Source organism: Lates calcarifer, linkage group LG16_LG22 (genome assembly GCF_001640805.2).
Source record: "Lates calcarifer isolate ASB-BC8 linkage group LG16_LG22, TLL_Latcal_v3, whole genome shotgun sequence".
NCBI lineage: Eukaryota > Metazoa > Chordata > Actinopteri > Centropomidae > Lates > Lates calcarifer.
In genome coordinates, this window is record NC_066848.1 from 20,289,758 (window position 1) to 20,299,551 (window position 9,794).

Sequence of the window (9,794 nt, forward strand, 5' to 3'; positions counted from 1 at the left end):
TCTTTCAAATGAAGGATGATTTGTGGTATTAAAATCAGAGATTTGAGGAATCTTGAGTTGATATCAAGGGGTGTTTGCACACATTAAGAAACCTTTAAGACAGTTTACAGCCTTTGTAAGACATTTATGTCTTTGACGTTTGTAGTTATTACAGTATGTCTAATATTATAAACTTATATCCTCTTCTTTGCATTACATGATCATACAGGATCATAACAGTTTTTTTTCTATCACAAAATAATATAAATATATCTAATATATATGCACAAATATTCAAGGAAAGCTCAGAATTTGCAGATTTCTGTACATGTGTTGATGTGTCATTCGAAAAATAAGACAATAAGCAGCAATAAGTGACTTAAAGCTGGGTCTTTACAGGATAAAAGCATACTGGGTGTGCTCTTCTTTGCATAGGAGAATAGCATGTGTGTTTGTAACTGAGGGGGGTTGATGTTGGTCTACATTCCTCCTGGTTGCAGTAAAGTCTAAAATCCTGTTTCAGTTGAATCAGATGAGTAGTGAATATTTTGTTTTCTGCAGTTTTGTTTATGAGGAAACTGAACAAACAGATTCAAACAGGACGTCTGTTGACTTCTTAATAATAATTTATTATCACAATTTTATCTTATCAGTCTCTGACACTGCAAAATGTTATCATACTGTACAACATTTATATCCTATACACAAACATGTAAAAATATATTTCAATATACTATATGGTCAATTTCATATAACTCTTACTTGTTCTTATATTCAAAAATGTACGTCTATATTCATACACATATTTGTGTAATGCATGCAATGTATTCTGTCTAAATGATTTGGTTTTGTTAACACTTTGGTAAAATATTATGTGTTTTGAATAAGTTACTTTTTAAATTTTTACATGTTTCTTTTAAATATATTTAAATATAGTTAATTAAATGGTTTAATCAAAAAACAAAACCACAAAAAAATATATATTGTCTGTGTTAAACAGATATTTTAGGGAAAAACAGGACTGTTTTATCATCTCTATTGTAAATACAAAACAATTCACTCAGTTGGACAAAAGTGAGTTTGAAAATATTCATTGTTTTGCTTTAGTGATCACATTATTGACACAAATTATAAAACATGTTCAAATCATTTAGTAAAATGTATTAAATAGTTACATGTTTTTGAGTTGCAACATCCAAACTTCTGCAGTTACTGAGAAAGTGTGGAATTAAAAATCTGGAGTTTAGAGAAAAAATTATTATTATAAAAATTATTCACTTTAGAAAGACAGAATAGAACCTTTTACTCTTTACCAGTGTCTGTTTATCAACCCTCAAGAGAGTTATCTGACTGTGTGTCTGCAGGATGAGAAGCATCAGGCTCCACCCACTAAAACAACACTAGCTCTGGAAAAAAGAAAAAAAAAAGCATTAAGTAAGGAGAAAATGCTGTATATGAATCCTGATTGCAAGAGGAAAAGGTTAAAATTAGCATTTAAGTGATTTTATTGATTTGAAGGCTGACAGATTAAATTTGGGGGGTTGTATATTTTACACTGAGCATTTTAAAAGTGAATAACTTGAGCATTTTTTGTAGATAAAGGAGGTCAGAGTTTCTTCAGAAAACTCTCTAAATACAAAAAGTGTAAAATGAAATCCAGACTAACTGAAACTACAAAAACATTCTTCATTCTATTTAGTAAAATCATGAAAAGAAAGAAAGAGTTTTAAATATATATTTAAAAACAGTTTTTTTTAAAAAAGTGTTGTGGCTCAGGTTTTGTGTGGCTTTGATCAGGATTAAAATGTATTTTATTAGAGGTGGTAAATAATCTCATATTTAGTAAAACATCAGTTCTGTTCATTCTAAACCTACTGTGCTGCCTTCACTGGCTGTTAGCACTGGTGGGAAATTACCACTACCCTGACATGTGCAATTCAGATTCCAGCTGGAGAGTTGATGTCTCCTCCAGTGAATCAAACATCATTTACAGTCCTGTTCTGCTATCAGAATAAGCAGCTGCTGAGTTTTCAAAAATAACCTTCTGCCACTTTTCATTTTTAAAAAAGTACATTTTCCTTGCAGTCTGCAGCTGTATTATTCTTTCTTTCCAGCTGTTCTGAAACAGGTTCATCTGTTTGAGAAGATTAACTTGAGTCAGGAAAACCCCTAAAACAAGCTGCTTTGCAAATAAATAGTCTGAAACCTGCTTCCAGCAGGCCAATACTTTTCAATATAGAAAATACATTTTATCATTTACCTCAGGATTAAGTCAGAAAGAAAGATGTTTGGGATCAGAAGCATGAGCAGTAAATAGTTTTGGTTTTTGGTTTTTGCTCTCAGAGGATCCATTTTATGAACTTTCTCTGACACAAGTGAAGCTACCCTAAGACTCAGGTAGGCTGCTGGAGGACCTTAAGGACTTCAAAAACAAGTTGAATTGAGACACTTGTTTGAATCAAATACTGTGTTAAAATCAGCCAGGAAACACCTGTCAGATCAAAATAACATAACAGTGTCTCCTCACCTTCATTTTCGATTAAAGAAAATCCAAACTTGTAGTTCCTGCCAGCTTATATTTCAGTTAAAGTGTAAGTTTAGAATCATCCAGTAGATGTGTTTTCTTACCAGTAATCTTGCTCCAGTTCTCTTGGCATTTCTCTCCATCTCCTCCTCTGGGCTTTCTCATCTTTAAAAAGCAGCACATCCATCCGGGTGTTTATAGATCTGCAGACGTCAATCATAAACAACAATATGGCGATTACATGATGTGACCCAAGCTATTAGCGTCTGTCTGCGTCTGTGTGTTAATGATAATGAGCTCAACCTGAAGTCTGTCAATACTCCTGCTGCTTCACATGGCCTGTTGATGTTTATACAGTTTACACATTCAGTGTTTTGCCATTACTTTTATTCTGAAATGATATTAAGACTATTAAGAAACTCACCCTGCAAACTGGAAGTTTTTCTGCTGCTTCCTGACTCACAGCTGTTCAGTCACTCCTATATTTAGGGATTTGTCTTGTTTTTGATAAAATTAAGGGATTATTTCTTCGCCCCCCACCCCCCCTCTCCAGGTAGAAAACCTCATGTGAACCCTCAGGCTTATAAAACCCTTCAAAAACCTGTTGTATAATTTCACAAACACATCACCATCACTGTCAAACTCACTGAGACTGTCAGATATTTTCTGATGCATTTTCTCTGATGTTTTTTTTTTTTTTTTTTTACATTTAAACATATTTATCTGGCTGAAGCGTTCGTCCAAAGTGACATATAAATGAGGCACAAGCCCGAGTGGATCGAGGAGAAGTTGTGCTTCAGTATTTAGTTCCACCTTCTCCCAGAGATTTTGGCATTAAGCTGTGGAGTTGAAGCTTTTTACACACATAAACCGCAGTTTGATCATTTAAAAAAACGCTAACATCAGATGAAGATTATATTAGGTAACATTAAATACAACTCAGTTGATCACAGAGAGAAAATAAGGCCGAAGCAACAATAAAACAAACAGCATTCACCTCAAAATGAAAGAAATATGTTACATGATAAGAAACTTTAAATTGTACTAGTAATCCACAAGGAGTCTGATAAATGACTTTTCATCATCAGGTTATTGACTCTGAATGTGCAGTGAACTACTTCTTGAGTGACTAAATTCATGCTGTCAGTTGGTCCCAGTCACGAATTTAGACCACCATGGTCTAAATTCTGTTTTCAGGACGTATTTGAACATTAGCATTGTCCAGGACATAAATATAAACTCTTTTCAGTCACTGTGGAGGAAAAATGCAGAAGCAGATACAGTTTCAGTCTGTTTTGTTAAGTACAGATATCGACTGAGAATGTGAAGACCAAACCAAAATGTTTCACCCTCTGTGTTTTACTCACCAGCACAGATGGGAAGGTGATGATTTCTGTTCTCTGTGAAGCGTAGCAGCTCAACTAAAAACGGAATCCTGAGTAATAATTTTTAAAAAACTAAATGAGTGAGTGTGAACACACAGAGTATAAAAAAGAAAAGAAAAGAAAAAACAACTAAACCAGAGTCTGTTGGCTTTATGTGATATTCAAACAGAAGTGGAAAGACCAGAAGCTAAAAATTACAACAATGACAGAATCCACAGTCTCTAGATCACAAATCACACAGAGCAACAGGAAACAGAAAAACACTGGTGTAATAATAAAATGGTAACATTCACAGGTCAGCCATGCAAAGCAAAATGAAGTATTGAGATCTTTGTTAAATATAAGTTGCTGTAACAATAATAAAAAAAACAGAAGTTTTCTGAAGCAAAAGAACAGATTTTAGCAACAAGATGTTTTAAACACAACAAAAAGTAAAAGTAATGATAATGCAGAATGGCATCATCATGATATATTCCTAACATAGTTATTATTGGAATACTGTATTCCTGTCAGGTAGTTTCATCTTTAACAAACTGGTCATATGGTCTTACTATTTATCTTATTATTTACATGAGTCAGGAGTGTGTTGAGTTATTATTAAAGGTTTAGATGACTCAATAGCTGCAGACACAGGTAGATATTATGGATACCAGTGATAATAATATCAAGTTTGTCTAGAAGTAAAACATGAAATGACAGGAATGTTTTTTTAGTCCTGAATCCAAGCTGTAATCTGATTCTGTTACCTAAAACTTATCTCAATCGATACAGCACTTTGCAGGCAGGACTTTTTTAGTTCTTTTCCTGTCCAGATTACAAACATTTAAACCTGCCTGATGATAGTCTCAAATGTCTATTATTATATTTATATAACTCATATACAACATGGGATTGAACTTGCTTGTCTCATTTTGGATATTTTGTTATGTGTTAACAAAGCTCTGAAAGTTTTTTTTTTTTTTCCCCAAATGGTTTAGTTTATTCTGTGCGCTGAGCTGAGCAGGCTGGGATTAGCTGAGTAGAAGACGGTGTTAATAACCTGTGAAGGACTTTGTTTTGCATTGCGGGGGTCAGTAGCCAGAGCAGTCACCCTTTAAACTTTCAGCTCTGCAGCAGATTGGATGCTACTTAACACAGAGGCTCAAAGGGCCGCTGACCGGATTAGCCCTTATCACGGACCCACACCTCCAAAAACTGCGTCGTAGTCCTACACTTAAACATGCAGTGGCTGAGCGTGACCTCAGTACTTTTTTCCTACTGGACAAAATGTCTGCATCGCACCGACAATCATAAATGTTTCGATGTTATGTTTTCTCTGATCAAATTATTCCTGATATTTTGCGTATTTTATCAGTCAAAGTATCATTTAATATTTAGCTGCTGTGTTGCTTTCCATGGCCTGTGCACTGACTTGAGGTTGCTTATTTTGTTGCTGTATTTATGGCGTCTTCTGTCGTAGTTTTTAACCATCACTTCAATGCAGCTGAAAATTAGCCAGTTGTCTAACACCTTCACATTTACAGAGGAAATGAAATGCAATAATTTCATTGTAATTGCAATAATCCTAATGCACTTTATGTTGCTGCTACTTTCAAAAATTACAAATGTTGCATTTTAAAATAGTAAATGCAATTAAAATAATCACTCAATTGCTATTTACCCAGTCCATAAACCAATTTATTTCCTTAGAATAAATTGTTCATTTCAGAGTATTGTCACAACTTAAAAGTTAGTGTGTGAGTGTGCAAAAACAAGACCGTAATAATGATAATGATAATAATAATTTTGTTGTGTGTGAACAAAGGTTTTTCTTTTGATTTGCCTTCAAAAAGCATTGTAGTATTGCAGTGTTGACTAAACCTGCTTAAAGTCACATCGCTTCATTTTGAGAGAAAAGGGAATCCTTTAAACTCTTCATAGTGAGCAGCAGCAGACTAATGATAATGTGAATAACACATACAGAGCAGAGACAAAAAACATTTCTGTTTTCTGAAGCTGCACTTCAGCTTTAAATGTAGTTTAGTTTGTCGTCTTTTCCTTCATTTAACCAGGTAGAGGTCTAACTGAGACCGAACTGTCTTCTCCTGTGTTGTCCGATGGTGTGGACCAATACACAGGCAGTGCTGATTTTTCAAGGTAAATGAACAGTGATGACTGACAGGTCACTGCAGTCACAAGTAACACTGTCTTTTAAAAATGATGTACTACTATATAGTTTCCAAATACATTTGGAGGAACCATAATTTGATAAAATGTCTAGTGGCAACAGTTTTTACAAGTCCAGGAAGTGCTGTGTACTTGCACTGCACAAAAACTGTAAAAAGGAGATCAGGGTTGACGATGGGAGCAAAAAGTATGAGGATCTGTATTCCTGTGTTTTGCATGTCGTTTGGTTTTGGCACCTTTAACATTTTGTTTGGAGGGATAGGGAAGGTGGAGTTGTTGATTTTTGAAGTCCATAATCGTTCCCAAACCTTCACCAAGTGCTTTGAGTTGTCAGAGATTTTACCATAGAATGTTATCCTGCTTTAGTTGCCACAAACAGATAATGCAAGAATATATTGTTGCTCAGCATTTTCCAGATCCACTCTGCGCCTGCATGTTCAATACATTTACCAGTACAACATGTATACATGCCAGTTTTAAGAGACAGGATTGAATGAATACACTTACTGAGGTGGATTTAACCCCAGGAGGTCAGCCATTAAGTCAAAACTGTTGGTTTGATCACAGCTTCATCTTGTCTACTCACAGAAGTGTCCCATGTAGATGAACTTCAGATTGTTGCTGTCCACGACAACAAATGTGACTCTGAACTTTTATAACCTGCAGTCAATCATGAATGTTGGACATTGGCAACTTTTGAACTTTCTTTACCTGTGGAAGTTGTTCAAACTATGCGGGAATAAACTTCACCGGAGCTCGTTCAAAGATTTCATCTAGTTGTGTACTATTCTTTTTCAGTGGTTTAATGGTACCAACTGGAGAATTAGCTCCACCAGCCATTTATCTCCCATCATCCAACAAACAACAACAACTCATACTGATACAACAGGAGTGGATGGAAACATTCCTTAAATCACCTTTTTGACATTTGAGCCAAATGTGGACAAAGACTTGACACTGCTTATTGACAAGCTAACAATAATGCAGGCAGATTCCCCCGTTTTAGCGTTACTCATCGTCATTTGAGCACAACGCAGTCTAATGTGTTTTGTTACTGTAAATTAGTAATTTAACATCAAATTACTTAATGATGTTTGAAAGTGGTGATGACAGAGTAAGACAGTGTCCTGACTCACCCCTCCTTGATATTCCTCTGACTTCCAACTTGTCAATCAGCAAAAATGTATTTTCTCATATTAAGTAATGCGAGGTCAGTTTGGTTTAATGTGAGCAACTTAAGGCCCAAGTAATTTGATGGCAATGTGAGTCGGGTTTAGCCGGTATGCTAATTTCCGTGGCACAGCTGCAAATGCCAATCACTGAGCAATAACATGCTATCCTGAAAGAATGCATGTCTGTCTTAATGTAAGCTTCAACTCAGTCTTTACAGTCATCTGCAGCTGCACTTCAACAGTAGGTTAACATTTTTCATGGCTGTCTCTCTTAGATATAATCTACAGTGGGGGGAAACCTCTAAGAGAGACTGCAGCTGTGTAATATGTTCTCTTCCTATATAAGGGGTGATTCATGAGTTTGTGAACCGAGGTTGAAGGAGAGGAGTTAGACTCTTGTTACAAGCACATGCAGTTAAACTCTTTGAGTGATTATGCAGAAAGTTTTAAGTTAATAACTTCTGTGTAATTCTGTGTAATTGAAAATTGCAGGTCAGTACTGTCTGAAAAATTGGACAACATCGGCCTTTGTGCAGTCAATCACAGAATGTAGATTTGAACATACCCTGATCTGTTACCCTCAGAGTTGACATCACTGTCACTGTGGAGCCTTTCCTCAGACAGTGCCGACTTGTTATTTTCAAAGACCCAGAAAAGAAATACCACAAAAGTTGTAACTCCAAACTTTCAGTATAATCCTTTCAGAGCTGTTTAACACATCTTCTACCTTAGGCCACGAGTCTCAACCCTGGTATGTTGAGCTGCGGAAACCGTGCTGTGCTGAAACACCCCTGACTGACCAACTGACATGTGACCATTAAAGTGAAATGAAATGAAGTTCCATGGAGTGAGGGTCCAGTAAAAACTAGATGGGCTCATAACAGTGCTTAGCTCTATTTTGTGGAGGAGAAAATCTATTGAGAAAGGTTATTTTTTGTATCGTAAACTACTGGATGGCAGGAGGATGTTTTCATTGGCTTTAGGATAAAGAGGGGTAGCCGTTATCTGTACAGATATCTATGTCTGAAATGTTTATTATATATCCCACACTGCTGCTCACTGAGTGTCTGCCCTCTTTATGTCAAATGTTTCATATGCAATAAATGTTTCTTTTTTGTCAGGCTAGCTGTGTGGTAAACAAAAGGCAGTTGAGCATGACAGAAACCAGACACCAAAGTAGACGGTTTGAAACCACGTCTCACTTTTTAAATTTTCATCACACACAGTGCAGTTGCCCGCCAACATCACGTCCCCTAGAGACACACCACCAGCTTCCAATATTGATAATTACTAACAGAAAACATGACGTCTCATAATGTGACCTGGATCTCCTTGGCACGGGACAGATGTGTTAATTCACAATGAGAACCTTGGGCTGACAACTCCAGATGCCCAGAGGGGCCACTTGATGAACTTGTAAAGACTGTGTGGAAAAAAAGAGAAAACATTCAACTAAAGCAGAAAAAAAATGTGCTCAGCACACATATCACACATCATGCTGCTCAACTGAGTTTAATTCAAAAGGAGAAGAGTGAGGAAAAACAAACTTTCCTTAGTCACTGCTTCACCAGATGATTTCACAAATTGCAGAAAATTGAGTCTTTATTCGAATATCAAAATAAGCACAGACTCTTTTTCAGCTCCGTTCATCTGTATTTCACCAAGCTGGACATGGGCAACCTTCACATTAGAAATAATATTTTGTTCATCTCAACACTGTGTTTAATGAAACTTAGCCATGTTTTTGAGCATTCCGACTGTAAACACAACAGAAATTCACATTGACATTGGAAACTTGTCAGATTTGACTTGGAATTGGACCTGATGGGGGTTATTTTCAGAAACTGGTCAGCAGAATCTAAATGACTTATCATCATCACCCAACCCTGCAGTTCCCCTCAGCTCTACAGAGCTTTTTAGCCTCTGTAGTAATTTCACTAAACTCTGTGAATTCCAGGCTGGTTTCTATCAGCAACAACATACACTATCTCTGGCTTGTCCATACTGTACAGCATACACACACACACACACACACACACACACACACACATACCTGACTTGTGCTTGGCAACCTGGAAGTCGTTCAGCTCCAACCCAAAGCTTCTATAGGGGACTTCATCATCCCGTTGATGTGTGTATCTGTCCTGAAGCCTTTTCTGGCTCAGTCAGGCGTGAACAGTAGAGCAGCAGAGACGATGTCTGCAGGCACATGTTTTGATCTTTGAAACCGTCCCTATCAAACAGATTACGGGCGGAAATACCTGACATGATGGCAGACAAAAGAGAATCGAGTATTGAGAGCGGTCACACGGCCCGCGCCAAACCTGAGCCTGTTCAGTCTAAGGCTCTGTTGTGTCAGATCAGAGCGAAATGTGGGCTGAATTCAGGTGATGTTTTCATTCTGCTGGACAGAGTGGGGTAGTTGTTCATAGCTAAGACCTAATAGACCTAACTGTAAATTCAAAGTCTTTTTCATCAATTCAAGAGTGCAAATGCAAAATTGTTGGTATCCAACTTAAATATCCCCTTTCAGTCAAATCCCAAGGTAACTTTGACACCTGTTTTCAT